Source organism: Hirundo rustica, chromosome 16 (genome assembly GCF_015227805.2).
Source record: "Hirundo rustica isolate bHirRus1 chromosome 16, bHirRus1.pri.v3, whole genome shotgun sequence".
NCBI classification, from domain to species: Eukaryota; Metazoa; Chordata; class Aves; order Passeriformes; family Hirundinidae; genus Hirundo; species Hirundo rustica.
This window is the reverse complement of record NC_053465.1, coordinates 10,148,845-10,176,740: the sequence shown is the minus strand read 5'-3', so window position 1 is coordinate 10,176,740 and position 27,896 is coordinate 10,148,845. Positions and strand designations below refer to the sequence as shown.

The 27,896-nt window shown below is 43.4% G+C and overlaps 1 long non-coding RNA gene across 15 annotated transcripts in view; it reads left to right on the top strand.

Annotated features, from left to right (window-relative positions):
- LOC120760147 (uncharacterized) overlaps positions 1–27,896 on the top strand; it is a 383,062-nt gene that overhangs the window by 299,037 nt on the left and 56,129 nt on the right. For all 15 annotated transcript variants that reach the window (XR_009208368.1, XR_009208369.1, XR_009208361.1 and 12 more), the window contains 2 exons: positions 22,190–22,287; positions 25,644–27,304. This is a non-coding gene — a long non-coding RNA (uncharacterized LOC120760147). The remainder of the gene's footprint in view (positions 1–22,189; positions 22,288–25,643; positions 27,305–27,896) is intronic.

The window sequence follows — 27,896 nt, the reverse complement described above, 5'->3', positions numbered from 1 at the left end:
GTATAAAAGACGTGGAAGGGACATGGGAGCTCCTCCCTAAGGTGAGATTTTTGGAAGCAATGACCTGTTTCTGTCAGGTTGAGTTAAAGTAAATAGGTTAATAACTGTTTTAGTTTTTACCATTAATCCTGACTTTGATTTGCACTTATGTTTACCATATAATTACCAAAGAACTGGTCAGAGGTGAATTTAGCAAAGAAAAATAATAATACAGTGAATCCACCCTAATTTTGGTGTAACGTGACAGATTTTGCAGGAATGTTGTTGCCACTACAGAGCCAAGGTAGGGTTGATCCCTCCTGCCAGTGTGTGAGACAGAGATTTGGGGTATGGAAGAAGCAGGTGTGGTGCTCCTGTGATGGCGCTGGCTCCTGAATGCTGCTGAGCTCCTGGGAGCACTGCAGAGCACATCCTGCCTGGTGGATGCCAAATACCCTCTTTTGCTTTGGGGTGGGAGGGCAAAAAGGCCAAGGGGCTCTCCCCTATGCTGGGGCGTCTGTTTCTGCTGCATTTTTAGTTTTAAATATAAATTTCTCTGTTTTAAGAGAGACCAACTGTCCTGGTTTAGTCGGTCAGCTTCTCTTATATTGAGCCTGATTTATGAGAAGATAAGGAATCCCTGGCCTGTGCAGCTCCCTCTAGTTCAAACATAAAGGACAGAGCCAAAAGGCAAAGCTGAGCTTGGAGAAGACAGAAAAGCACTTTCAATGCCATCATGTTACCTCCACAATCACTGCACTTCATAGTCCCAGCCAGGACCCACCACCTTCCAAAAGAGAGTGTGTCTGACGGAGCTGCAAAATAAGAGGGACAGAAAAGCCCCAAGCAGGGCAAGAATAAATACTAGTTATTGAAGCCTGAAGGGGCTGGAGCATGTAGTGGTTTGATTATCAAGCCTTGGATTTACAAATAAAGGTGCCATGTGCATTCCCTTTGAGGCCCCATTGTCAAAAAGACCTTTTCCCCCCCTTGTCAGCCAGAGGAGATAGACATGGTTTGTCTGGGAATAAAGTCTGTGCCCCTTTCCCAGGGCCTGACACAGCTGTGGGGATGTGGGTATGACAGGGAAAGGTGCACTTCAAATGGACCTTTTCAGGAGGTGAACTCATTGTCACTTCAAAGAATCAGATGATTTACTGTGTCTGTTTATGGGCAGAAAGTAACATCTTTATCTTTCTGTGGTGTGCTTAGGAGAGACAACAGCCTGGTCATGTGCTGGAAAGAAATGACTCATTTCACATCAGGTCTAAGTGAAACTAATGTATTACTCATTTTTATGCAACTCTAGTAAATTGTACTTATTAAAAAGGAGGGGGAGGGTGGAGGAGGGACTATTACCTAAAGTCTAACCAAGATGTACTAGAAAATTATTTTAGAAATATGGTTGACCTCAGCTTCCTCATAATGAAAATCTGCTGACAAATCTTGTGATTTTGTTACTCTTTTTAAAGCAGCCCTTGGGATTGCTGGTAGTTCAGGTGTCAGGACCAGTTACTCACTCAGATCCCGGCTGGATGATTTTTCCATTGTTCTTCCAAAGAAAGACTTCATCTTCAGTCATCCTTTGGGCTTTCTGCACTGCCTGTTGCTAAAGCATCTGAGTTCAGCCCCATTGCTGAGGTCTGCTGCTGGGGTGTGAAAGAGCTCTGCAGGCTGCTTCTTCAGCAGCTCTGGACGTGGTGCTTGCTGCCCTGATGATGCTGAAATCCTGTGATGAGTCTGTGTGCCAGGTTAGGCTGATCTCTGCCTCACAGCCCCTCATGGATTTTTTTGCTGACTGTCCTCTGCTTGGAGCAAATAAAACCCATTCTCCTTCCCAGCACTATTTATCATTGAATTCTGATTAACAGCAGTGCCATATCCAGAGGAGGCAGGAAAATGGCAGCACTTTTCAATTAGAGTATCCAGAACAACCTTGTCACTTCTTTCACAATCATCGCTTTTATTTGCAAAGGTTAAGATCAATTTTAGCAGCACTGAGAGCTCTTTTCCTTCAGTGCATGTGCACAGAAGCCCCTCACACTGCTAAGCTGACACTCAGATCACCAGGAGTGACCTCTGTTCTCTGGTGTCCTCTTTTTCCGCGGTGAATCAGTGTTTTCCACCTGTATCTGCTGAGTTCTCAGAGTGGCAGGTCTGTGCTACCTGGGAAGAGCACACTGCTGGGCATTTTAACCTCCTCCTCCTACCTCTTTCTCCATGAAGTTTATGGAGTTGGGATGAGGCTGGAGGCTTGGTCACAGGGGTATGAAACAGGCTGGCATGTGTTCTGCTCTCAGCAGCTACACCACAAGGTCGCTGTTCTGGGAGCAACCAAACATTATGTGATGTGAGTTTTGGTGAGAGTTGAACTTGTGAAGGGTCTAAGAAGAGTGGATATGACATTTTGTATCAGGGAATTGGTTTTATCTGTGATTTTCTTTAATGGAGTTTGTGTGTTTATATTCTAAATCACTCTGTTCACAGTCAAAAAGAAAGGAACCTGGAAGCCAGCAGGGCTACTAAAGAATTGGAGTGATTCTGGCTGGTTTAAGGAGTGGGAAACACTTTTCTGAAACTGAAGAGATCTAATCCTTGCCCTTCTGTCAGGTGGGGTGTAAAAAGCACTTGTGCATCTGGAAACAAGGACTGAAAGCAAACCTAAGCAGAGCTCACAGAACCCTCCAGCTCAAGGGGTTTCAACAGATTTGTCTTAGTGGCTGTGTAAGAGAGACTGCTTAGGAAGCACCTGGAAACTTATCTAATTTTCCCAGCTATTCCGGTTCATTTAGTGAAAGATCTTATTTCTGTTGTGCCTTGGTCCTTAGACCCTTGGTGTTGAGGCAAAGCAGTGCAAGAAAAATATTTACAAGATAAAATGGAAATATGGTTTCCTCCTGTTGTCAGTCCCAACTTTACCCCAGTCCTCAGAGGATTACAAAATGTTGTGCTTTATTAATGCCTAAGTAATGACGAAAAAAAAGGTTATTTTCATTTTACAGGATTTTGTATTCGCTTTACACTTTGTCAGTTAAAAAAAATGGCTGAAGTTTGCTGGCAGAGAAAATCTGATGTGTTTTCAAAGGCCTTGGTGTGTAGCGTAGTGCTTCTGGTATATATTAAAAGAAAATCAGATTTTCATTGTTGCATTTCTAATTAAAAGCTCAGTGAAATGTAGGAGGCTTAAGAGCAGAAAATAGAAGTAAGAAAAGGATTATAGCCATGGAAAGAAGCTGTGGAGACCTAAGCAAAGTGAAACCAGAGTTCAACAAATTCCCTGCATCTTTATGAAAATCACATCTATGAGTCAGCAAAACGAGCTCCTCTCTCATCTGAAAATGTTCATCTTGGCCGTGTTCACAGCTGTGGAGCTTCCAGGGCGGGCACAGGCCTGGGCTCCCTCCCTGGGGCTGGGGCCGAGCACACGGCTCCTCTCGACGCTTGCGTGGGGCGGTGCTGGGCATGGCCACGGGAGCTCGGCATGGAGCTCTCTGCCTCCCGTGCCTGGTGATCACTCAGGAGCTGCTCTGCACGGGCCCGGGGCTGCAGCTCATCCACAGCCCTGGCACAGACCGTGCTCAGCCCCCCGCTCACCCCCTCGCTCGCACACACCGACGGGGGCAGCTCCGGCAGTCGGAGCCGTGGTTGGGTGGTTGGTGTTCACATCGGTGGGATTTTGCGTTCTGGTTGTGGCTAGAATTGCACCAGCCCTTTGTAAATTTATTTATTTTTATTTTTTTTATAACACTGTGGAATTACTCCAGGCATCTGACTTCCTCCGTCAGCCTTTCCTTGGCAGTGCAGCCTCACATCCCCAGCAGCGTGACTCAGGGTGCTTGCCTTGCTGGCTAAGGCTTTCTCTCCCTTACTCAGTGTCACCATACACCCTTTCCCTCCCTCCCAGCTCCCGGTCTCTGGCATGTTTAGCAGCAGAGCTCGTTGAAAAACACAACCATCTTCTTTGGTGTTGATCTGCCTTTGACATTCCCTGCCCCGCTCCTCCGAGCCTCCCTTCCCTGAGCAGAATCCCAAACAAGCTCCTTTGCCGGCTAATGCAGCGTTAAGACCATGAGCACTCAAATCCCTGAGATCTTTCCTTCCTCAGAGAGGTTAAAGAGAATCGTTTTTGAAAACTTGAGCTTTCCTCCAAGTGAAAAGGGAGGAGATCAATGGGATCAGTGCAGCCCTGACACAGTGCCCTGCAGGTCACGAGCCCTTCCAGCACTGTCTGAATCACAGAGCTGGTTAGGTTGGAAAAGAGCTCTAAAATCATAGAGCCCAACTGTTAATCTAGCACTGCCAATTACACCATTAAACCATGTCCCTAAGTGCCACATGTCCCATCTGGAAAGATTCAGGGAAAACCATGTGGGTGGGAAATGCAGGACTGCCTCAGGTAGGAGTATTTGCAGGGAATTTTTTTTTGCAAGGAAGCTGCCGGTCCAGGATGGCAGTCTGGCTGCACTCCAGAGTCGATGCCATCTGAAGATAACCAGGCGTGAATTCCTTATCCTTTTCCATTCTGATTAGCAGCCTGGAAGTGGGAGTGGAGGAGAGCACTCGGGTCCTGCCGGTGGGGCTGTGAACTGTGAGCGGGGCGCTCGGGGTGCGCTTGGCCAAGGGCTCCTCCAGCAGCTCAGCTGGAGGCAGGGGCTGGGCAGGGACTCACTCAGCCCGGCTGGTGCTTCCCAAGGCTCCCATGGCTCTCTGCTACCTCCATGGAGGTCATGTCCCCTCTCCTGACCAGCCCTCAGTGAAACCTTCAGCCCATTTTCTCCCCAGGACAGCACCTGGGTCATGTCCCAGAAAATCAGCAGTGACCTTCATTGGGGAAACCCTTGGGAATGGGGCCATGGAGAGTGAGGCTGCGGCCTGGGAGACAATGAGCTCATGTGCTTCTTTTTGGTTCGGTTAAAGGCAACCTCTCCTAATTACAAATAGGTTGTGCAAAAAAGGAGAGAAATAGTAGACATTAAATGTAGTTTAGGCTAGCCAATGGTAACAAAAGTAGAGGGATATATTTAAATTAGACTGTATTTGAAGATCTATTTTAATCTGGTCCCTGTGCTCCATTCATCATGTGGCTCTCTGGTCATCATTTCCAGGGCTGCTGACCCCAGAGCATGCAGAGGCTTATGCAGAGATGGAGATGTATTTCCACCATGCCTGTGCAGACATTCCTGTAAAAACCAGGGGTGAACTCATTAGGAAAAGGGAGTGAAAGGGATTAAGAAGCCGCACCAGTTCTGTTTGGATTAATTCATGTGCTCTCTGAGAGTACAGTGGGATTGTGCACACCTTTCCAGTCCTGTCCAGATTTCCTCAGATTAAGGCCAAGCCTTTGCAGTAGAGGCTAAGGCAGGGGTCTCAAAAGGCAAAAATCTGCTTTTTATTTCAGGCAGTGCCATTGCAACATGTCTTTTAAGAGGGCTGGTGGAATATGCTTTTCCCACAACCAAAGGGAAATGCACTCAAAAGGGAGTGTTAAGAGGCAGCCAAGGGGAAGAGGAAAGGGGTGATGTGATCTGATACCCGCTGACCTCTCTTGTACAGGCATATCTCCCCTTCTCCTGGGTACCCTGAGAAACACACAGCCCTCTGCAGAAACGGATGTGCTCTGACTACTTTCCCCCACACCCTTTTCTCCCCTTCCTTTAGCCCTTGATCTGTTTAGAAATTCCCACTTGTTTGCCTCTCTGGTTTCCATAGCCTCACTGACACTGAGGCACTGAGGAGAGCCCAGCATTAGTGGCTGAGCCATGGAAGTTCAGCTCAGTCCAGCTGTGGGCAGTTCAGTGTTCGCCCTTCCTTTGTTTTTTGGTTTGAGTTTTTTTTTTTTTCCACTACCCTGTCCATTTCTGCAGAAGCAGCTGACACTTCAGTCACAAGGCCAGAGTCACAGATCTACCAAGGCTCTTAATACCCAGTTGTATGTTTGTGTGTGCATTTTCTTTTTCAGGGTAAGTACATCTTTTAGGGATGGAATAACAGTTTGTCCAAGAATCAACAGTCTTCAGGGAGCCAAATAGTCCTGCAGCCAAGGTTTGTGCTCTTTCCTTGAGGTTTTGGGGATGAGTTGCTTGCCTGTCCTCTTACATAAAAGAGGAGCAAATTGTCAGAATAAACACATTTTTAAATATACAACACCATCAGTCAGAGGCTAAGAGGAGCTCATTGGCTGGAAAAGAGATCAAGGCAACCGGAAATTTGGATGGCCTGACTGAGGAGTTTGGACTAAAAGGTTCTTTTTCATTCACTGGAGCTAGTAATTTTTTTTTTCTCTCTCTCACTATTTTTTTTTTCCCTTTAGGTAATCTGACAGGAAAAAAAAAAAATCCCCCGCCTTCCTGCAGGCAGTGAGTCTGGACTCAGAATCCTATTTTGCTGCTTTATATACATATATATATATTTTTTTTTTTAATTATTTTTTTTTCCCCCTACAAGAACAGAATTCTACTGGATATGAGTCCTTGCCTTGGAGCACACTGGAGAAGCATCCAGCATAGAGCTCTGCTGTCTGGGGTGGTTCTTTGCTCTGATTCACAAGTCAGTGACTAACTCAGGTTAACTGTGGCCAACTGAAGATCAGACCCTCAGTTTTACATCGGGGTTAGGTCAGCTTTAATCAGCCCTGCCCAGGGAGGGAGCTCTGGTAGGAATTGGACTGCACAGAAAATCCTGGTGCACTAGATTTTGGTGAGCTGCAGGATATTTCTGTACAATTGGTTGGCCATGTAGGGAGGAGAGCTCCCTGCAGCTGTTCTTCCTCAAAGTGCCATCAGGACTCTTCCAGGACAAATTCCTGCTTTCTGGACGTGTCTAGGTTTGCAGGTTTCCCAGTGATTACCCCAGGACAGGGGAGATGCAAGGTGGGACAGTTTTCCTGTGTATGCTCAGAGCAGCAGGGCGCTCTCTGTGACATCAACACAAAGCAGTTGTCTGTGAAATTTCATTAAATTTACAGGCAGCGATTGTTATTCCAGAGCAAGGAGAGGAGGTGGAAAGAGGCTGAGGTCCAGCTAGGAGTTGGCTAGCCTAGTTCTTGGATTGTTTTCTACGCTGTGGTTATCCTTATCTGCATCTGGAAACTGGAGTGTGTTGTATGTGTTTGTAAGAGCAAGCGGATGTGTGAAGTGTTCTGGCAAAGTCAGAGACCTCATTTTCCCCTCAGTATAATGCAGCCTGATTAGATTGTTATTGACATGCTGAGAACCTGCTAGGGCTGTTACATCTCTGTGGAAAGGCATCTGTCTGTTCCTTTTCTCCCTTCTGCCTGGAAGGGTTGCAGAGCTGGAAATGGGAAGGACTTTTCAGATGGCAAATCCAGCTGTGAAAGAAATCTGCTGGGAAAGCGGGCTGTGCCCGCCAGCTGACCAGCACTTTGACAATGTATGCGGAGCTGCCAGCCAATTAATATCAGTTTGGAGCCATTAATAATTCCCTAATGGGCAAAAAGGCAAGAAAAAAGGGAAAAGAAATAACCCACAATAAACCCCTCCAAACTGCTGTATTTTGCTGGACGTTTTTCATCCTGTAGATCATTGCTAACCAGAGTTACTGGCAGTGTTTGGGTGATGGGGTTTGTCTGACTCATTGCACCCTGTCAGAAATGTGCAGTGCTCCACGAGCTGCTACAGCTTTGACTGTTCAGGCTAAAGCAGAGAGGGGTGTGCAGAGTCCAGAGGAGGCTGTGGCTGTCCAGAGCAGGCTGTGCAGTCTTGTACCTGCCTGAGCTGCCGTGTGTGGTGGTGGTGAGCTCCACCTGACAGCTCTGAGCGTGTCTGTGCTGCTCTCTCTACTCCAGCTGCTCCATGCTGGATTAGCTCAGGTGTTTCTACCTAGTGCTGCACAGTGACTTCAAATAAGAGCAAGAGAGGACGTGGACTAACTGGCTTTAAAAGCATTCTCCTTCCCAAAAATGGCCCTTGTGGACTTTGCACCGTGAGATGGTCAGATAATGGCAATTCTCACCTTCAGGATTTGCCATTGCAGGATGAGGACAGACTCAGTCTAAATATCTGGGATGCTGCTCCCTTTGATCACAGCTGACACAGCCTCAAAAATCCTCATCCTGAAAGCTCTCTGAAGATAGATTTGTCTCCAAGAATGATTTTGGGTTCAGCAAAATTGCATGTTTCAGTGAAATGATATTTCTTTTCGCCAGCTTATTTATATTCATCATAATTGTCTCACTGTGATGCCTCCTATTCATTTGCTGGATCCACTTGTCTTGCATCTTGTTCTGACTCTGAGTGCTTTTTAGGGTAAGCCTGCCTTTTGAGAATGTGCATGATTGGTACCATTGGAATAGTTTTCATGTGCTTGCAAGAAGTGCATTGCTAAGCAAAGCAAGCGGAGGAGCTGGGAGAGATGAGTGGAAAATGACTACATGAAGAAGAGGGAAGAATTAAAATAGATGGCAAGGAGTTAATCAAATAAACAAAGGTTCATTTAAAAAAAAACCAACAAAAACCCCCAAACTCTTGCCCCTTTTTTTTTTTCTTTCTTTGAATATTCTTAATCTGATAATGATTGCACTGGCCAACCCTTTGTACCTTTCTGTCTGATTACAGCTGGGTTGTGGTGGTAGTGATGAGTTACCACAACAGTCTGTTATTGACAGCATTAACTAATGCCCCTCATTAAATTAAAAAGGGCAGGGATGGAAATATTTTCATGCTGTTTCTCGCTTATAATTATTTATTTTAAAAGATTTTTTTTTTCTTAATTTACCAGAATGTCATTGTCCTGAAAAGGAAAGGTTTAAAGCTCTTTAGTTTTGATGGACTTGTTTTGGGTTTTTCTCCCTCCTTCTATAAATTCATGTTTGAGGAGAGTTAATTTACCATGCAAAGACTCTGAAGGTCATGTTCAGTGCCATCAGTACTGTACAGAGGATCTTTGGGAACAGCTGTTTGTCTGTGCAGGTATTTCTGTTGTTCTGTGTTGCTCTGCAAACCAAATGCCATTTACCTCCCAAAAGGGTGGGCACCTTTCTGGCCACTGTGTGCAGATACCAGAGGTGAAGTCACTGTGTATCAAAACACAAAGAGAAGAAAGGACCTGCCAGTTTGCACAGTCCTGGCTGGCAAAGCTCATCTCATTTAGATGTGGGTGGAGAAGGATCCTCCAGAAAGGCTGGATCTATGAAAGGATTATTGCCTGTGTGAGTTTAGCAGAAATTATCGGCTGAACTGGCTTTGTCTGTCATTCTGCAAGAGTTCAGGGGGAATTAGGTGTTTCTGCATTTACTGTAGAGGATGAGTTTTCTCGAGGAGACAGACCCACAAGTTGGCAGACCTATCCAATGATGGGAAAAAATAGTTTGCTTACACTTAACACAGGAGTAGAAACTATACAAAAAACCTCTGGACTATTTAAGAATTCTGAACTGTTTCTCACAGGTTACGAACTCTCGTCTTGGGGTTGATTTAGGCCTTTTAATGCTGTGGAAGTTCCCCTCCATAACCGCAGACCCTGTAAACTGCACAGGGGAGCAACATAAAAATCTGGTGTTCTTCAAAGGAGAAAAGCTGTGGGGGAATACATTGAGGACAGCTCCAGTCCCCTACATTTTTGGCTATTATATGTAATGTGGTTAAAACAGAAAATTTCTCGGTTATCTATAAGCATGGGATGCAGACAACAGAAGGTGCCAAATACTTCCCCACACCCTTGAAAGATGTAAAGAAGAAAAAGCAGGATAGAGTTACTTTTGGGAACTGTATGAGTAACAGAGTGGGGTATAAGAACATCTAGTTTCTCTTTTAAGTCTTCTCTGAATGCACTTGGTGTCGAGTGCAGGTTTTCCTCTTCCATCAGACAACCTACCACATGTGCTCCACATTGATGAATACCAGCTCTGCCACGTGTTTCCTGGAAAACAGCACATTATGTTACTCCTCATTGTAACTTTCCTTAAAATGGAGTAAAAACTATGTGTCAGTCATCATAAATAAATAGAAAAAGCTCTGAGACTGGAATCATCTGTGTGCTGTAGAGGGGAAGGATACTCTTCCAGTGTATCCTACGGCTGCCCTTGCTCCTTTACTGTCACAAACCGTGTTTATTTATGAGCATGGCTGCCCAGAGGAGTAGTCTGGTGACATGCTTTCCTTTAATCAGTCTTTTGACTGGGATAGGTGAGTTTTAAAACTTCCTTGTAGCACTTGACTGACTCTCACCACATTAATCTGTGGTTACATTTAGATGGTTGAAGTCCCGGCACAGGCTGAGGGAAGGACCAGGGGAGATGGTCAGTGTGCACTTTATTTACCCAGTGCACAGTGAGATCCTGGCAGTATTTCTCTATCAGGTCCCAAGCCCTGGAACTCATAGATCTCACAGAATTTCAAAGCTGTTTCTTTCATGAGGTCTACCTGTGTGGCACTCATGTGATCCCCATTTCAGGTTCTTGTGCTGCTCTCAGTCCATCTGCTCCCTTCCTGCAGCTTGTTCTTGCTCCTCAGATCTGGAGTTGCCATCCAGCTTGTGGCTGTCTTCACCTGGCCCAAAGCATGTGTGAGAAGTGCTTGCCCCTGATGTGAGATCACAGCAATCTGCCGTGTTGGAACTCATAAGATGTAGTTGTGGGAAGAAAGAGGTAGATATGGAAATTACTCCTTAATAGTAGACATTGCTATTTTGCCATTGCTAAGTGGGACCTTACAGCATTGTTTTTCAGTCTGTGACGTGTGTGGGAGCACAAAGCCTGTCATTCAGTGGAGCTGGTTGGTGGTTTGGTACTGATCACCAGCCACTGGGTCTTTTCAAATATGGAATGCTGCAAATGCTCCATCTGCAGAAGCCATAGAGTGATTGCTGGGCTTCAGGGCGCTGAAGACACTGAGTGGAGCCAGATGAGTGTAACCTGAGATCCTCACTGCGAGCCTTTGGATTCAGAACCACTTTTGATCCAAGTTTACACTTAAAGTGTAGTGGAAATAGGTTTGAGGGGAATGCCACGACTCTGTTCAGACTGTGCTGGTCAGCTGCTGGCATCAGGATGTGTGGTTGAGACTTACAGTCCTCTTGCATCAGCTCTGCTGCCTCTAAATGAGCTGGAGGAGAAGTCCACAGAGAGCCTCTCTAACTGTTCTGTTTTAAACAAGGTACTCAGAATTATAAGTATTCTTGACTCTTCCTCATGCTTCACATCAAAGTGTCACAAGGTGCAAACATGACACTTTGCAGTTTACTGGTGGGGGAAGAAGAATGCCACTTGTGCTTGGCATTTTGTTGGATGTAGGAGCAGTTGTGTGCTTGTAGTCTCAGCAGCTTTACTAATCATTTTAGCAACAAAAATAAAATATCTACAGGAACACACAACAAGAATTACAGCAAGTCAGAAGCTGAAACAACTGTTTTGTTTCTTAGTAGTGGTAGATAGATGGGCAGTATCTGGAAAATAAGTCATTAGAGCTTCTTTCCTCTGGGAAATACATTTTTCTGCCTCAGAAATATTCCCAACTGCTCTTCTGTCAGTTAAATAATGTGGGTGTATGATTTGAGTCCTGAGACATAGAGGATGTAAGCATGTACCTGAAATTAGGCATGTGTGTGCTTTCTGCTGAGTAAGTGTGTCCTAGTCAGGTATTTAAATTTTAAATGCACTGGGGCCCTCGCTCATAAAGTAAGCAAATTTCAGCCTAGACAGCAGTGGGAGGAATAAACATTAAGCTCAAAACAAACTGTTATCAAAGCAGCTCTTCAGACTATGTAGAATTACACTTTAAGATGGGCAGAGCATCTTTAAAACCCTTTTGCAGTAGCTAAGAGCTTATACATTAGCTTTCATGAGAGGCATTACAGATGTCTGTGAATATTATATAAACACAAGCCTGTTCGCAACAGTTTATAAACTTAAATATTTTATAAGAAAAAACTGAACATTTAACTCGCCTTGTATTTTTTATACAGCAATAAAAACACCATTTTTATCAAAAGTTGCTGGGAAGCCTGACTAATAATGTAACACTTTGTTATAAGCTAGGAGGAAAGTTCACTGGTCCAAAATTAATAAGGTGTATAATCTGTACAGGAATTTCTGCACTCCAGGGGGAAGCAGCTAACTTTGGCTTTACTTCTGCATAAAGATGTATGTAATTTGTGAGAATGTTCTCTGATGCATCTTTATGTCTCTGTGGCTAAAGAGGCTTCTGTGGTTTGCAACTGGACATTGCTTGGAAAAGGAAAATACCATGTCCTCACATGAGATAATGCATGGATCTGGATACCTTCCTGCAGGAGGCAGGAAATGGCGAGTTTTAGACCTGAGCATTTTCTCCTGGCATTTTCTCCCAATTATATGCCTCCATGGGAGCTGCATTCCCAAAATGGAAAAGTGTAAAGCAAAGAGCAAGCAAGGTTTGGGACATGACTCTTGTGTTTCACAATTTGCTTTAACATTTCCAGTGGTAAGTCAACAGCTTTGCCCCCTCCAAGCAGAGCAGTTGTGTACTGTAAGTGAAGCACCGTGGAGGCTTCTGGGGACTTTTAACACAGCTGTACCAGGCAGCCATGAGTTTCACAGGTATCAGGCTTAAGCAGCAGCTGAATGGAAGCTGGAAAATCACAGCTCAAAGGAGGAGGAGGAGGAAAAGTTTCAGCTTCTAATTCTTTCCAAATCCCTATTTTGTCCTAAGCTCTGTCTTAATTTTTTATGTCTCTGCTTCTGATTATTGTAATTGTTCTGATTGACTTGATTATTTTCATTGTTTTTATTGCCCAAATACCTTTATCAAGATTAACCTTTAATGCAATTCGCTTGGCTTTCAGTAGAAATTCAACTTCTAGTTTTGTTGGTGTTTAAGTGGTTGATTCTTTTCTATAGTATATACTAACATTTGCCCAAGGGTGTTGTTCCATTAAAGATATCTATTCCTCATGAAAAATCATTCAGCAAATGCTACTGGCCAAGCTGGGATGACACAGTAGTAGAAACTCTTGGCCCCCTCTAACTGTCACTACTGATGAAGTGAATGTGTGTAACAGCAGGGGAAGAACCTCCCTGATTAGTAAATTCTTATCCTTTGTTTCCTCCAGATCACAGTAATCCATCTTGAATGCAATTCTATTTGCAAGCCTGAATGAGTGTTTTTTACTCTAAAATTTGCATAGCACTTGGTCAGTTAGAGCCAAAGAATAAACATCATCTGAGATTTTGAATTATTTAGGGGCGTACCTTTACTTACGGAGTGATAAGACTGTCCCTAAATGACCTGCCAGCTCTAGGTGTGAAAGAATTAACTTCTTGTCTCTAAAAAGGAGACCAAAGCATTAACTGCAAGGATCCAGAGTTACAGGGTACTTGTACCTCTTCATTCTTCCAGGAATCATGGAACTGGCTTTGCTTAATGGAAGATCGTGTGTGTTAAAAGGGAAATTCCTTTCAGATCTACACAGACATCAGGTCAAAAATTTGTACTGGCCAAAAATGTTATTGCAGTTGACTAAGGTAGGCTGAAAAATGGTGGCCAGGAAAATGCATGCTCTGGAATAAATGACAGTGTTGATGTGGCCAGATGTCACACGTATGTATGTCAGGATTAATTCCTACAGTTATTTCCACTTTACATTGGCATAAACATTGTAGAAAATAAGGACAGCACTTGTGCCATCTACAGAGAAAATGCCAGTGCCAGCCAGAGTTGTGCAAAGTTTTGTGTGTTTTTCCTATAGCCTGAACAGCAATGTGGCTTCCTTAGAGCATGGAAACATTGGAAGATCTATAGCCAGGCTTGTCCCTACAGCTTGAAGTGTTCTGCAGGCAGTTCTTTTCTATAGTTTTATCCCTGTATTTTTATCTGGAATGATTCAGAAAGCCATCCAGTCTCCTTTGTTTAATGATTATATCAAGACACCTCTAAGCTGTGAGGATGCAGTGGGTGAGAGATGGTCCTTCATCCCTACAAGTTCTCTTATTTTTTAACAAGGTTTATGAGCTCCATTTGAATCGTTGGAAGCAGAGGCACTAGATGACTTGGCCAAGGTCATACAGGAAATTCGGGATGGAGAACCAAACATATGATTGCAGCTGGTTTCCAAGCCAGCGCTCAAACCACTGGGCATCCTTCTTAATTTCCAGTCTTTTCTGGCATTGCTACCAACTTTCTGGTCCAATCCCTCAAGCCTCTCCTTCACTCCTGTTGCACATAAATCCAACCTCACAAGGTAACATATCAAAGCAATCAATAGGTACGTAGCAATTTCCTCAGCCAGTTTCACTTCTTCACTTCATGACTTGCCCACCAACAAATTTATTTCTTGCTTGGAGCATTTTACTGGACTATTTCTATTCAAAAGTATCTGTTAGCACTTTGCTAAGCCTCAGACTGAACATCTTTGATCCACCCATTTCGAGATTAGATGGATGACAGAACCCAAACTCTAGCTCCAAAAACATGCATGTTTTGGAGGTATATTCAAAGCCCAAGCTTGGACTTGGCTCTCAGTGTGGTTACTTTGATCTGTGTTCAGATGTGAATGCCGTGTCCTGTGACATCTCTGTTTCTAGCCCAGAATCTCGTGTTCCTATCTGCGTGAGAGCTCTGAGACAGGACGGGTGCCTCCGTGCACCTCGTGTGGGAAACAGCACCGCTGGATCCTCTCAAATTCCATTCAGGTTGTGTTCACGTGCAGTGGGCTTGTTCCGTAGTGGTTGTTTTGTTACTCACCTGGAGGCACAGGGAATCTGGCCCTTTGACAGAAGCAAAAGTGCAAGAAATCCCACTGCTGCGTGGCGTTCTTACTGCGCCCTCCCTCTTGCCTGTTTTCCATGCAGCTGCTCCTCACTTCCTAGAAATCCCATCACCACTGCTCCTCCCCTTTTATCTCCTGTCCCCACAGAGGAGAGCATGGTCTGCTTTTCTTCCCCATGGATGGGAAAGCCAGGGCAAGCTTGGTACTGTGGTCTTTTGCACTAACAGAATTTCGATGCAATTCACTCTTTCCAGGGAATTATTTTAGATTTATTCACCACAAAGCATCCAACCATAACAACTCAGTAATTTTAAGGCCTAAGGAAAAAAATGTAACAAGATGTTCAAAATTTTTGGTTTGGGATAATTGGGAGTTGTTTATATCCTTGTGCTGCTGATTATGCTGTCATCTACTACCATTACTGGTGTCGTCAGGAACAGGATTATCTTTGCTTGGAAACAAAACCTCCATTTTAACCACTTAAATGCTGGGTAATGTAGCTGATGGATGGGAAGGAGAATACTCCCCTGCTGTTACAGGATATATGAGACACTCAAAAGTCATAGTGATGAGGGTTGAATAAACAGATAGATGGACAAGTGAAACATAATCACTGTAATTTTTCTGATAAAATGATCAGGGCACCACAATTTTTCTTTACCGTATTTAGGGCAGAGTCTCCCACTGCTCAGTAGAGCAAGTTCTTGCTCTTCCTCGGTTTGAAAATAACTTCTCTGTGCATTCAGATCATACCAAGCTTTCCAAGCTGTATCTTCCTGGGGTTTTGTACCCTCCAATTATTTCTGCGTGCATCTGGAATTCACATCTCTGGGTCATGGTTATTCCCCTGGCTCACTGAAATGCCAGAGTTACCCATGAAGTCCAATGTGTAATTCCAGTAATGGAAATGTGTTGTAGAAGGTATGGGGCTTGTCAGTCCTGCTTCTCCTCAGCTTTCCTGGGACAGCTGGAACTGGTATTTTCTACTATTCCACTGGAAAGAATTGTACTGAATGGACTGGGGCTAAATAGTCTTTGCAGCACTTTGAGAGTTAAAAAGACGTTTAAGTATAAATTACATTTGCAGTCATGAGATTTTATTTTGATTTTCAGAGTAGCATATGTTAGCTTTCTTGTGATTTTTTAAAATTGTTATTATTTTGTTGCATTTTTTTTCTGTTTGTTTGCTCTAAGGTGCTATCAATAATATGTACAGTAAATTCTAAAGTTTTGTACCAATTTCCAGCAAATCTGAGGTATTCAGCAGTCATTTTCCCCAGATTTCATGGGATCTGGGACCTGGAATGCAGCAACCTAGATGTACTTTGTCAAGAGAAAGCATTGTCTGCATCCAGAGTTTTCAAACATCTAATTTAAATGCATCTTGGATTTTTTTGAGGGAAAGTCTCAGAGAATGTAGAGAGGAAAATGAGCCATTTCCTTAGCTTGAACCTGCATGAATTAGTGGTAAAGTGTTGATCTCTAAACTTGCAGTTTCTGAACCATAAAATCTGTTTATTTCACCCTATAAAAGAACATTTTAACTTATATGGCTATTTAAGTTTAAAAGCTATTAGAGAAGTGGGTGGGGAGAGGAAAAGAAGCAGCTTGAATCAGTAATTCAAGCTTGCAATACAATCTTCATCTGCTGCATAGCTTGCATAGAAATCCCCTTCAATGTGGATTTTCTGTGCTTGTAGCAGTCCCACCATACAGGAAATATACAGTATATATTTCCAACATTATCCATAATTGTAGTAAAGCTTATAAAACAACCCATTCCTTGTGTGTTCCTGGTGATCTGCAATAACTAGATACTCTCAAGTATGCATTTAAAGGAGGGAAAAACATAGCAGAGCTGGCAGAAGTCATCTGCAGTGACTTTCCAAAGGGATTTTGGGGAAGGTCTTCATTGACCTGCTCTCACAGCAGGGGCAGCAGTAGCTTAGATTGAAAACCTCCGTACCTGTGCTTTCTTTTGTATCTGAATTTCAGGGAGGTTGTGTTTCTCTAGAGATTGAAAATTCTGGGGCTAAAACCTCCTTGGATGGGCAGGACAAGGTCACAGCAGCCCTGGGAGAGGTGGGAGTGACAAGGAGGAGCTGCTCCTGCTGCAGGCGAGGCAGGGATGGAGGGAGCCTGCATCCTGCACCCTCCTGCTGCCCTGTGCCTTGGAGAATCCTGAAGAAAGCAGAGAGGGGTGTGTGCTGATTCGAATGCAAGGTGAGGGTTTGTGCATTGTCCCAGGCTGGGGCACAGGGAGGGACAGCTTTGCACAGCCTCTGATGCTCATTCACACACACAGAGCAGCCTTGCTGCAGCAGTCACCTTCAGCACAAGGGAAGAGAGGTTTTGATGTCTCCCTGCAAATTTGGTAGAAAATTATCAATTTTGAGGGGCTTTGAGAGGCAGTGCTTTGCTCAAGCTGTGCAGGCCTTTTCCATCTAACTATCCCTGAACTTGCAGTACCTTGCTAAAAATAGTTCAAAGCGTAACCATGAGTTCCCTGAACTGTGATCCCACCAGTTCTGTATTACTCTGTTCACCATTCCTTTGACAGTATTCATCCTTCCCCTCATAAAATCTAAATCAGCTTGTTCTTTGGTCCAAGAGTTGACATCATTATGATGCTACATCCTATGTAATGGTGTGAGAGCTGGAAAAGCATTCACAGCAAAACCACGCGGTGAATTGAATTTGCAGTTCCTCAGCCCTTGCAGTCTGAGCCCCCTCCTGCCCTCCTCATTTATTTGTACTTTTAAAACCTGTGCAGGTCCTTGAAAATACCCCATGATAACAGCAGCACAGCCATGAGTATTTATCAAGGGTCTTTTTAATGTTCTCGCTTTTCTTTCCATGACTCCACTTGTTTTACAATGTTTGGGAGAGCAAAAGTGATTGTTTTACCAAATTAAGCTATATTTCTTGCCAGGAACAGTGGATAGAATATTGTTGACAGATTTGGAAAAGATTATTCTTTCAGTACCTTTTGAATTATTTTTTTAAGTGTGTCTGCCATGAACTGTTTCCAAAATCAGCCCACATTTAACTGTTTAATATTATACGGCAACAGGGACAAATTAGCACCTTTCATTTTCCTATCAAAATTAACACATCCCAAGAAGACATTTCAAGAGCTACGCATCTCTTATTTAGAAATAAATGAAGGAATCCACTTAAATGTGTTCACCTCAGAATCTTGGCACAAATAAATTTTGAGGGATCTGCCATTGATTTCAGACACCTCAGAATTTTGCCTATTTTCATAGAATCAGAGAGAGGCTTTGGTTGGACCTTAAAGTTCATCTATCTAGTTCCAGCTCTCCTGCCACTTGCTTACATGTGTTTGGAGTTACCTTTTCCTCTCCTGTGTTTTTCATATGATGATTTTTTTTTCTTTTTGGTGGAAAGCTCTTTTTTAGAGTCTGAAACACAGCCTTTGCTTGAGGGCTTCCCCACAGGCATGAGATGGTGTTTTGTTTGGTTTTTTTTCTCCCCCTTTTCATGCCTAACTTGCCCTCTGGGTTTGCTTGTTCTTCCCTCTTCCTCTGGAGCATCTGGAATGGGCCAAGGCTAAAACTGGGCTGATGGGCAGGGTGTAGAGATGCTTCTGGTGATAGAAGGAAGCTCCTCCAGCTCCTGGCTGGTGTGTGTTGCCCCTGGTCGCATTGGCAGGGATTGCTGCCCTTTGCTTTATTGCTGTGCCTCTCTCCAGCAAAGGACACAACTTCCTCCCCAAGCAGGGCTTGCATTCAAGGGTTTTTGTCTTTTGTGTTAGAAGTCTGAAGTTTGTTATGAAGTATTGAATCTTCCTGGGTGGCTTGTGTTTAGGTGGATGTTGGAGTTCTGGCTTTAGCTGGCAGGGGGGAAATGAAGTAGACAGTGTTTTGAATTGTGTAGTGTTGTGGAATGTGATGATAAAAATAAGGAAATACACAATATTAAAGTGTTCAGAAAATGTTTAGATGCATACTCCAGAACATGCTTTAATGGGGGATGTGACAGTGCTGGGTTAATGGTTGCACTCCATGATCTTGGGGGACTTTTCCAACGTTTATGATTCTACAGGGCTGATTTTGCTGTCATAGGAAGTGACTCTCCAGATCATTTATGCTCCCTGAAGCTGCTATGCACTGTAGGTACAGATTCATATTCTTTCTGCCAGTTTTGGTCCATGCAGATACCTTGGGTTAACAGAACAGAGCACACGAATCCAAGTCAATATGTCTGTGTATTTCACTTTTCTGTTTGAGAATATTAAGGCCAGATTCTCATTTATACTAAGCCCACTAGCAATGTTCTGGCAACAGAAAGATGCCTTAGCAGGAATGTAAATTAAAGCCTCTTTATACTTTTAATAGTGTTTGTAGTTTCACTTGGCTGCGGTACAGCAATGACACATGTCTATTCAAATGGCATTTGCCATCCTGTGGATGGTTGCTGATATTCTTTGTGCCTGTACCCTCTCAAAAACCAGACCGTGAGTCTGCTGCAGTCACAGCTTTCCAATTTCCTTAAAATGTGCTTTTTTTCCTTAAAACATCTAAACCAGGATTTAAGATTAAGGAATTTTTTTTTTTTTTTTCTGTCCTTCCTTCACTATGTGATGACCCTGTTTGTCTTCATGAATCTCTACTAAATGTCCAGTTCTGCAGCGTTCAGACAGATTATTTTTGCCATGTCTTTTGCATAAATTGAGGAGAGGGTTCTTCATCTCACTATGCCTCGTACAATGCCGAGCACATTTTTATTTTTTGGATTAGGACAATTAAAACCCAACAGTTTAAGGAACAAAGAAGTGAGACCTTAAGTACAGAAGGCTTGTAGAGAAGTTAATGTAAACCATACAGACTTAGGAAAAAATGTCAATATCGGCATCTACTTAATATATTTCAGGTAAAATACTGCTTTTGCAATGTCTGAAAACATGGTATAAGTATTTTATTAGATCTACAACTGTAGATCTGACTATAAGGTCTTGTGTTAAATTACCACACATTCAACAATGCCGGCTCCAGAGAGCTTTGGAAAAAAGCCTCTAACACAAGTCCAAAATTAGTCTTTACTTGTTTGGAATTTTTGCTTTTTTAAAAATAAATTTTGGTAAGGGATCACTGAAAAACCCATTGCCTTGAGACTGACATAGAAAAAAATTACAATGCTCTTTTCTCTCATGAAAATCTGGACCTCTCCAGTGATTTAAGTCTCCCATTCCTTCCTTTGTAACTTCATAAGGACTTAGTCCAAAACTTGTCTGCAGCCTAAGACTCTATCCCTATTGATATTAAATAGAGAAAATTGTGCACAAAGTAAATAGAAAGGAAAGATATGTCTCCATCAAACTAAAATGACAGTATTTAGAGCTGCTAAGGAGTCAGATCTTAAAATAATTTATGCTGGTAAGAAAGCTTAAGGGTCTCAGTGCACCCAAATTGGCATAAGGCTTAAGAAACGCAAATATTTATAATATTCTCTAATTTAGTAAATGGATTCTTAAAAACTAAAAGCTGAGCGGCCTCCCCGTGTATATAAAATATGTGACAGCACTCTGCAGACCTCCACAGAGCAAACCATGTAGTGCAAAGTGTTTCTGCAGAAAGCTCTTATCTCCTTGATGCTCTGAAGTCCTCCCTGTATTTTCCCAGGGATGTTGCAAGTCTTTGCCACAACTCCTTCTATCCAGATGAGCTGTTCCCTCAGTTTCTCCTTCATCTGAAAGTGTAGTTTTCTGCATTTCTAAATTAAATGTTCTTCTTATGTTGATGGGTGACTGGAGGAATTTTCCGAGTGACTGATAAGTTAAAGATGCCCCTTTACAGGAGCACTGTACAGCTGAACAGGAGTGCTGGAATTTAATGTCAGGTTCTGTCTCCAAGGCTCAGTCGTCACCAGTTGTTTACTTATCCCACTGCATTGCTATTTTCTGAAGGGTAAAATAAAATTCCAAACCCAAACAAAGTCACAATTTAAGGAGCAAGGAGGCCTCTGTGGAGTGTCCACCACTCTGTACGAAGAGAGGAGTCACTCTGAAGGTGGAGGCTTCTCCCAGCCCTCCGTAGCTGGGTGCTGGCTGGCAGGGCAGGGGCTGGAGCCGCTGACAGGGAGGTGATGGAGTGTCTGCTGGAGCCGTGCGTGGCCGCGGGTCCGTGCCCGAAATGTGAGAACAAAACGGGCCCGGGCGCTAATGGCTGTCAGGTGCGCGCCAGGGCCCGCGGGGCAGCGGGAATTAGCGCTTGGCACACGGCACAGGGCTGCTGCCTGCCAAGGGAAACACAACTGGGGCCTCGAGTAAATAAACAAGGGCTGGGGGAGCTTTTCCTCACGCTGGTTGTGCGTGGAGCCCGTGCACACACGTCCCATCTCTTGCACGCACGGCTCCTCCAGGGCAGGACGAGCTCCCAGCGCCTTTCCCATTTACGGGCCAAGGGACAAAGCCTCTCCTTGCTAGGGGCTGTTAAACCCCCTGGAGCATCGCTTTCCTCTGCTTCCTTGCCCGTGCAGATGCTCACCTTGTAGGGTGTTGCCTGCCTTACCTCAGAAGTCGCCCTCCTGATCTCCTAGGGCGAGTCCCCTTTCAGCCATCGCCTCTCCTTTTCTATTCCCAGCCCTCTCTGATACACACCGAGATTACATTTCTGCTTTGGCCTGGGTTATGTTTTCCAGGCCAATATATTATGCCACTTTCACACTCCCCTCCCTGCCCCATCTGGCTTCCATCCTACCCCCATAAAGATTATTAATATCGTCTGTTTCCAAGCGATTTATTAGCAGGGGCCTAACTGGTGCCATTTCCCATTTTAGTAGAGCACTGAAAATAATCCTGAGGAGTGTGCCCAGCTATAAAAATGTACTTATACTGTCATATTTGCAGTTTCAAACATGCACCACTTGATAGTCTCAAAAGCGCTGTTTAATTGGGGTTTATGGGTTCTAATTAATTATACTATGTAAAAAAATTACTTGTCCCATTACAGCTCTCTGTGGTTTACTCTGAAGAGCAATGTAATTTAGAGATAAATTGTCCTTCTCTATCCCCCTGCTCCCCTCTTCCCAGCAAGTTCCAGAACAGTTTAATTCTCCTCCAACCCAGGAATGAAGCTGAGAGAAAGCTACATTTTCTTCAAGGGACACAACTTTTTCCCTGTACCCATAAACAGCTTTAAATGTGACTCGAAATTGTTCCACGTTCTTTCTGCTGAATCAGGCTGGTGAAATTGCGAATAATCCTGAGGCTTCGCACAGCTCAGGTCTGGAGGGGCTGGGATTTTGCAAATACTTGAACACGATGGCTGCTTTGTGCACTGTGGATTATTCCTCTGATTATACAGAGGTAACAGCGAAGGAAGGGGAGAATGAGCGCAGGATTTTTTGCTGGATGAAGGTCTAGGTTGGGATTTCTCTCCACGGACCTGTAGGAAAGCAGGTAAAGGTTCTGCCTGCCTTTATGGCATTTTGGTGTGACAAGCAGCAAAGGAAATGCCTCAAGTTAACTTTCTGTTCTCTCTCACAGAATCATGAAGCCTGGATTACTCAAACAAATTTTGGGGCAGTCTTCTGACTTTCAAATGCTTCCTGGAAAGGCTTTGTGAAAAATGAGCAGCCAAGCAGGTACACTTGTGGTTGTTTGAAATATACTATTGAATTACATCCCTCCCTGTACTTGGTCTCATGAGGCAAAACGTGAAACACAGTAGAGCTAAAGTAGAAAACATTGTATCCTATGGCAAGAGGGGATGGCTTTACACTAAAAGAGAGTTAAGTTTAGATTGGATATTAGGAAAAATTGCTTCACTGTGAGGGTGGGGAGGCTCTGGCACAGGGTGCCCAGAGAAGCTGTGGCTGCCCCTGGATCCCTGCCCAAGACCAGGCTGGACAGGGCTTGGAGCAGCCTGGGACAGTGGCAGGTGTCCCTGTCCATGGCAGGGGGTTGAAATGAGATGATCTTTATGGTTCCTTCCACCCCAAACCATTCTGTGATTCTATTACTTTATCTGGAAGTTAGGGAGTCAGAATGTTGATTAATGAAAAGAGACAGGCCAAAGAAACCTCTTTAATTTTCCTTTTTCAAGCAAATTCTACTTATTTTAGAAATTTCATTTCATTTCAAACTTGTGTGTGACAGACACCTCTAAAACTATACCCCCAGCCCTAGGAAGGAAATTTGGTGACCTCTCCATGCCCCTGCTGTTACTCTCAGCACTAAAAGGTGATGATTCCTAATGTCACTGCACAAGTGAGTGTTCACTGGATCAAAAAAAGGTTTTTAGTCATGCTTCACTAATTTGCTTATTTTATAAAATTAATTACCAGCATGTCAGATGCTGGAAAGTTGGATCATCCTGGGCATCCAGATCAGTCTGCTTCATGTACTGAAGCAGAATCTGTGAGAACTGCCAAATAAAGAACAAAAAAAAAAGGAAAAAGAAACACCACAGTCACGCACATTACTCATCAATCTGAAAAGTTACAAGATTTAGACTAAGAATTGTTTTTATTAGAGTAATCCTTTTGTGCAGTAAAATTAGCTAAAAGACATTTTAGTGCATATATCTAGTTGGTTATATTAAGACTAACCTGCAATGTTTTATGGAATGAGTTAACAAAACAGAGCCCAAACCTAAATAAATCTGAAAATCTCTGGGCAGTGTTTGGATAAGTCCAACCAAACCTGAATATCCTGGTGTTTGTACAGTGTTTGTGTTTGCTTTTACATGGCTTTTACTGCCTCAGAAAGCCATTTATGGAGAGGAAACAATGTGAAACCTGCTCTTCTCATGTGATTTTCATCATCCAGAGATTTGAATAAGTGGAATCTGTTCTTTTCGTGCTATTCTGTCCCCATAAATTACTCCTTGAGGCATTAAAAGGGCTTATGAAAAACACAGTAATAAATAGCCAGAGGACAAATACAAATGTTGCAAACTACTCCTGCTGCTGTGGCAGCAGCTCTGCTGTGAATTTATTGAGCAAACACTGATGAGGGATCTCCATACCTGTGTCAGCTCTGCTCCGTGTGGAGCCTCGTTTTACACCGCTGAAACTGATACTAAAAAATCCCATTTTTACGGGATGACTTTTACAACAGTATTGTGATTGTTCAGGAGCAGGCCGGGCTACTCGGGTTATTCCAGAGGAGCAGAGGGTTAAGGAAAATGAAGAGAGAAAGGAAACAGCCGCTGCAAAAGGGTTCTGTAGCCCATGCCACCTGCAGCAGCTCCCTGCCCTGAGTGGAGCGTGCCTTGGGCAGGGACAGCGGGGTTGTGTAACAGAGGAGAGCGCTGCCAGGTCCTTTCTCCTGACACATCCCAGACCACAAGCATGGCCCCTACATCAGAGGGAGAGGAGCAGCAGGGGCACGTGTGAGTCATGGCCCTCCTGACAGGGGAATTCCTCGCTGGCTGCTGGCAGCGGCCGCGCTGAGGTTTCCACTGCCCAAGCATTACGGAAAGAGCCCTTCTCAGCTGAGTGCTGAATTCTGATTTCTCACCTCCCTCCAAAATAGAAGATCTTGACACAAGGTTGTTTTTGTTTTTTTTTTATTAAACAGTTCTCATGACTGCTCCTTTCGGGGAGAAGCCCAGGTTCACACAAGCCCCAGCAAGTCCTTTGAAGGTGACTGAGTCAAATTGCCTGTCCCCTTGATAAGAAAACAACGAGCAAAATATTAATCAGTGAAACTGCCAAGTTGTCTAACTTTCTGTGGCATTTAATTAACCCAAACCCCGGGTTCATCTCTTAGAAGTCCCCCTGATGTGGCCACAAGTGTGTGTTCTGTGCTGGGAGCCGAGCTGGGCTAGCTCTGCCCGCTGCAGTCACTGCGCCTGGACGGGAAACTCAGAGCTGCTGCTCCTTCTTACACGAGCTGCTGGTCGGTCCTTTAGGCTGAAAAAGTTCAGAGTCAGGTCTTTTTTCATAAGTCTATGAAATGAGACAGACCTGTGTGTGAGGAAAGAACAGAGCCTCACTCCTTGCTCTGCTCTAAGTGGGAGGGACAGTAAAAGTACCTGGAAAATGAGGATACATTCCTGAGTATCACTGTATTGAAAATAGCACATAACACATTTAATAAGGTCTTTTTTTTTTTTTTTTTAATTATTATTACAAAATGTAGAAGCTACTGCAGTAGTATTTTAGAAATAGCTGGTGTTGTACCTGTAACAAGGATTGCTTGAAACTTTCCAGGCTTCTTTATTTCCTTGTAACTCTGTCAAGCTCCAAATATTCACATCAAAATTTCCAGTGTTGGTATCAGCTCTGGTTGATTTATTTAGAACAATTTAAACCCAACACAAATAAAATTTTAGGGGAATTTGGAAGTTTGAAGCAAGGGAGGAATAGGTGTTCTCTCAATTCAGAAAGAAATTAAATTGTGAAATAACTGAATTTCCTGAATACTGGAAATTTGGAGTTCTGCTTCTACATAGTTTTCAGCAGGGAATGTTATAAAATACAAGTGGTTCTGGTTTACCCAGGCACATGTATCCTGATTTCCTGAAAGAGAAAAACACAGTTAGAAGGCCGAACTGAAACCTATTGAGCAGAAGTCGTTCACCTTTATTTTTAAACTGAAAACTTTAATCATTCTGGCATAATATACCATGCCAGATACGTTTTCCAGTTTTTGGAAAATTTTGATTGATTATGAATCAGGAATGAAAGTATAAGTATACATAGGGTTATGTTATTGCACATATATAATAACATTTTCATCCTATATATTGTATTTATCATATAAAAATACATTTATATTTTAGTTTAAAATTGCATTTATGTATAAAATTTGTAGTATATATATGTGTGCGTGTGTGTGTGTAAGGGACACTGTTCTCCTTGAAAAGCTTATTATTTAGAAATGGGTGTCGGGAAATCATGAAGTTAGGGTTTCCTGCAAAGTATTTACTTGGTTTCCTTTTGTACCTGTGCTTGGTCTAGCCTTTAATTACTTGACCATGTGCTATATTTAGCAGAGGACCCTGGTCTGATTCAATTCAGAAGGTGGAGCAGCTCAGGACGTGAGTCAGAGCTGAGGAGAGGAGGAGGCGGATGCCTGATGGACTTTGACTGGATTTGCTGTGGAAGCAGGGAGAGCCTACTAAAAGAGACCTGAAAAGAGAACGTGAGATCTCATGGTTCAAGCATCTGAATCCTGCAAAACTTTCATCCAGCCTCAGAGAAGTCAATTTGAACTAAATTCTTCCCAACTGTCTATTAATTTTATTTTTCTTTCCATGTTTCTATTTGCAGAGTACACTGCCAGTGCTATTTCTCCTGATATATGATGATGTACAACGTTAAACATTCTGAGAAATCAATTCCCAGACATCTCAGCTTGGGGACCCAACTCTGGCAGAATGTTTTGACCTGAATCTCTTTGTGTTTCAGTTTCCCATCTGTTAAACAAGAATAATAATATCCTCTTGTCTTACAGGGTGTTGTTAGGAGAAGCGAGGGTTGTGAAGCACTCATATGCCATACTGATAAGAGCCCTAGAAAAACTCACAAGAAAATTAGCAATTGTGTCTTCCGAGCAGGTTTGGAGTAGTATGTGGTAAACGAGGCCTCAAGCCACACTCTGAATAATGACACTGCGACAAAATATTTAATATCCGCTTATTTAGTGAACACAGTCCACCCTGAGGTAGAACCTGGTGGAAAACAAGGCATAAGCCTATATTTAAAGAATGACTCATAATGCAGATGAATAAGGGTTTATGGTTAACCTTAGTTCTGATGTTTTGATCACTTGGTTTTGCAGATAGAAGGGGTGCATGTGCAAAAGGATGCCTGTGCCTAGAAAGAAAAAAAATATGAGTTCAAAATATCCTTGTTGTTCAATGAAATGTGCAGGATCTTCATTCTTACCTCTGCAAAGGAAATGCTTCTTGGTGCCTGGTGGGTTTTGGAAAGACACTGCAGCTCTCCTGTTTAGGAAACAGTTTTCAAGCAAATGTTGAAGTGTAGCTCATTAGCACTCCTTTGCTTTTAAATGAAGAGAAAAGCTTTACAGCTGGGAGAGCTGGTAGTGGAAACAGTTTTGAGGTTAGTGCTTGGATTCTTACACACACCTGGATGGGCTCCTGCAAGATTTGCATGGGGAACTACAGCACATTCTGTTATTCACAATTCTTCCTATGGCTTGTGGAAGAGGGAACTTCTAAGTTCTGTAGCAATCAAGTGCAGAGCTTTCATGGAGCTAGACAAAGTACTCATTAAAGATAGAAGAATATTTTGGCAAAAGAACAGAAGGGCATTAAGTGGCTATGAATAAATTCTGTCTGGAAATCAAATGAAGGGGGTTTTAACCATCCCAGCAACAGGATTCTTGAGTTTCTTCCCATTGGGAAGAAACAAGAAGTTTCCTTTTTTCCTCACAAGATGTCTGGTGAAAATATAGAAGGGGTTTGCAGATCTGAAGATCTGTGTGAGGGCAAATAGGGCTTAAAAGCCTAAGAAATCTGTTTCTGGTCTCATATCTGGTATTTTTTGCTGCTAAAAGCAGTTCTCATAAGGTTTATGTTTAATTTCTCCACACAGGAGAAACTGACTCCTGGAGAGATGGAAGAATGAATCCAATCTCCTCAGCTTCATGAATGAGGACTCACAAGCAGAGCAAGAAGTCAGAAAGGTATTTCTCCAAATGAGACAGGTCCTAGTTATGGAAGAGTTAAGTGCCCCTCTACAGACCCTTCCCTGCTTTTTGAAGGAAAGAAAGCCCCCATGGGAGAGGGGTCCAGCATGGTGCAGTGCTGGATGCTGTCTGTACCCCCAGAGTTTGCTCTCCTCTTCCTTGTTCTATTCTCTGCTGTTTGCAAAGTAGAGCTGAGTTGGCCTCTCTGATAAAGGATCCTTCGCAGACACAAAGAAGTGAGGAACAATTCCATGCCACTTTGCGAGTCACTGGGAACAAAACATAGCTGCCCCTGCACCTTGTGAGGGGTGAAAAGCATGTCTGATTGCTTAGCCGTCAGCAGGAGGCAGCTTAGGGTGAACCATTCCTGCTGCTCTGCCACTATTAAGATCCAGCAGTACCTTGATGTTTCCTCACTGGCAATAATTTGCAGGATTAAATACTTCAAGCCACTCTAAAATTAGTTCCATGAGGCATTTTTTGCTTTCATTTCAGAGCTCTCGTGAGCCTTTCCTACTCTGCAAGTCTGCTACAGCTAATTACCTGATGGTTACTGCACTCTAGAAGATTTCAAATATCTGTCTTTTCC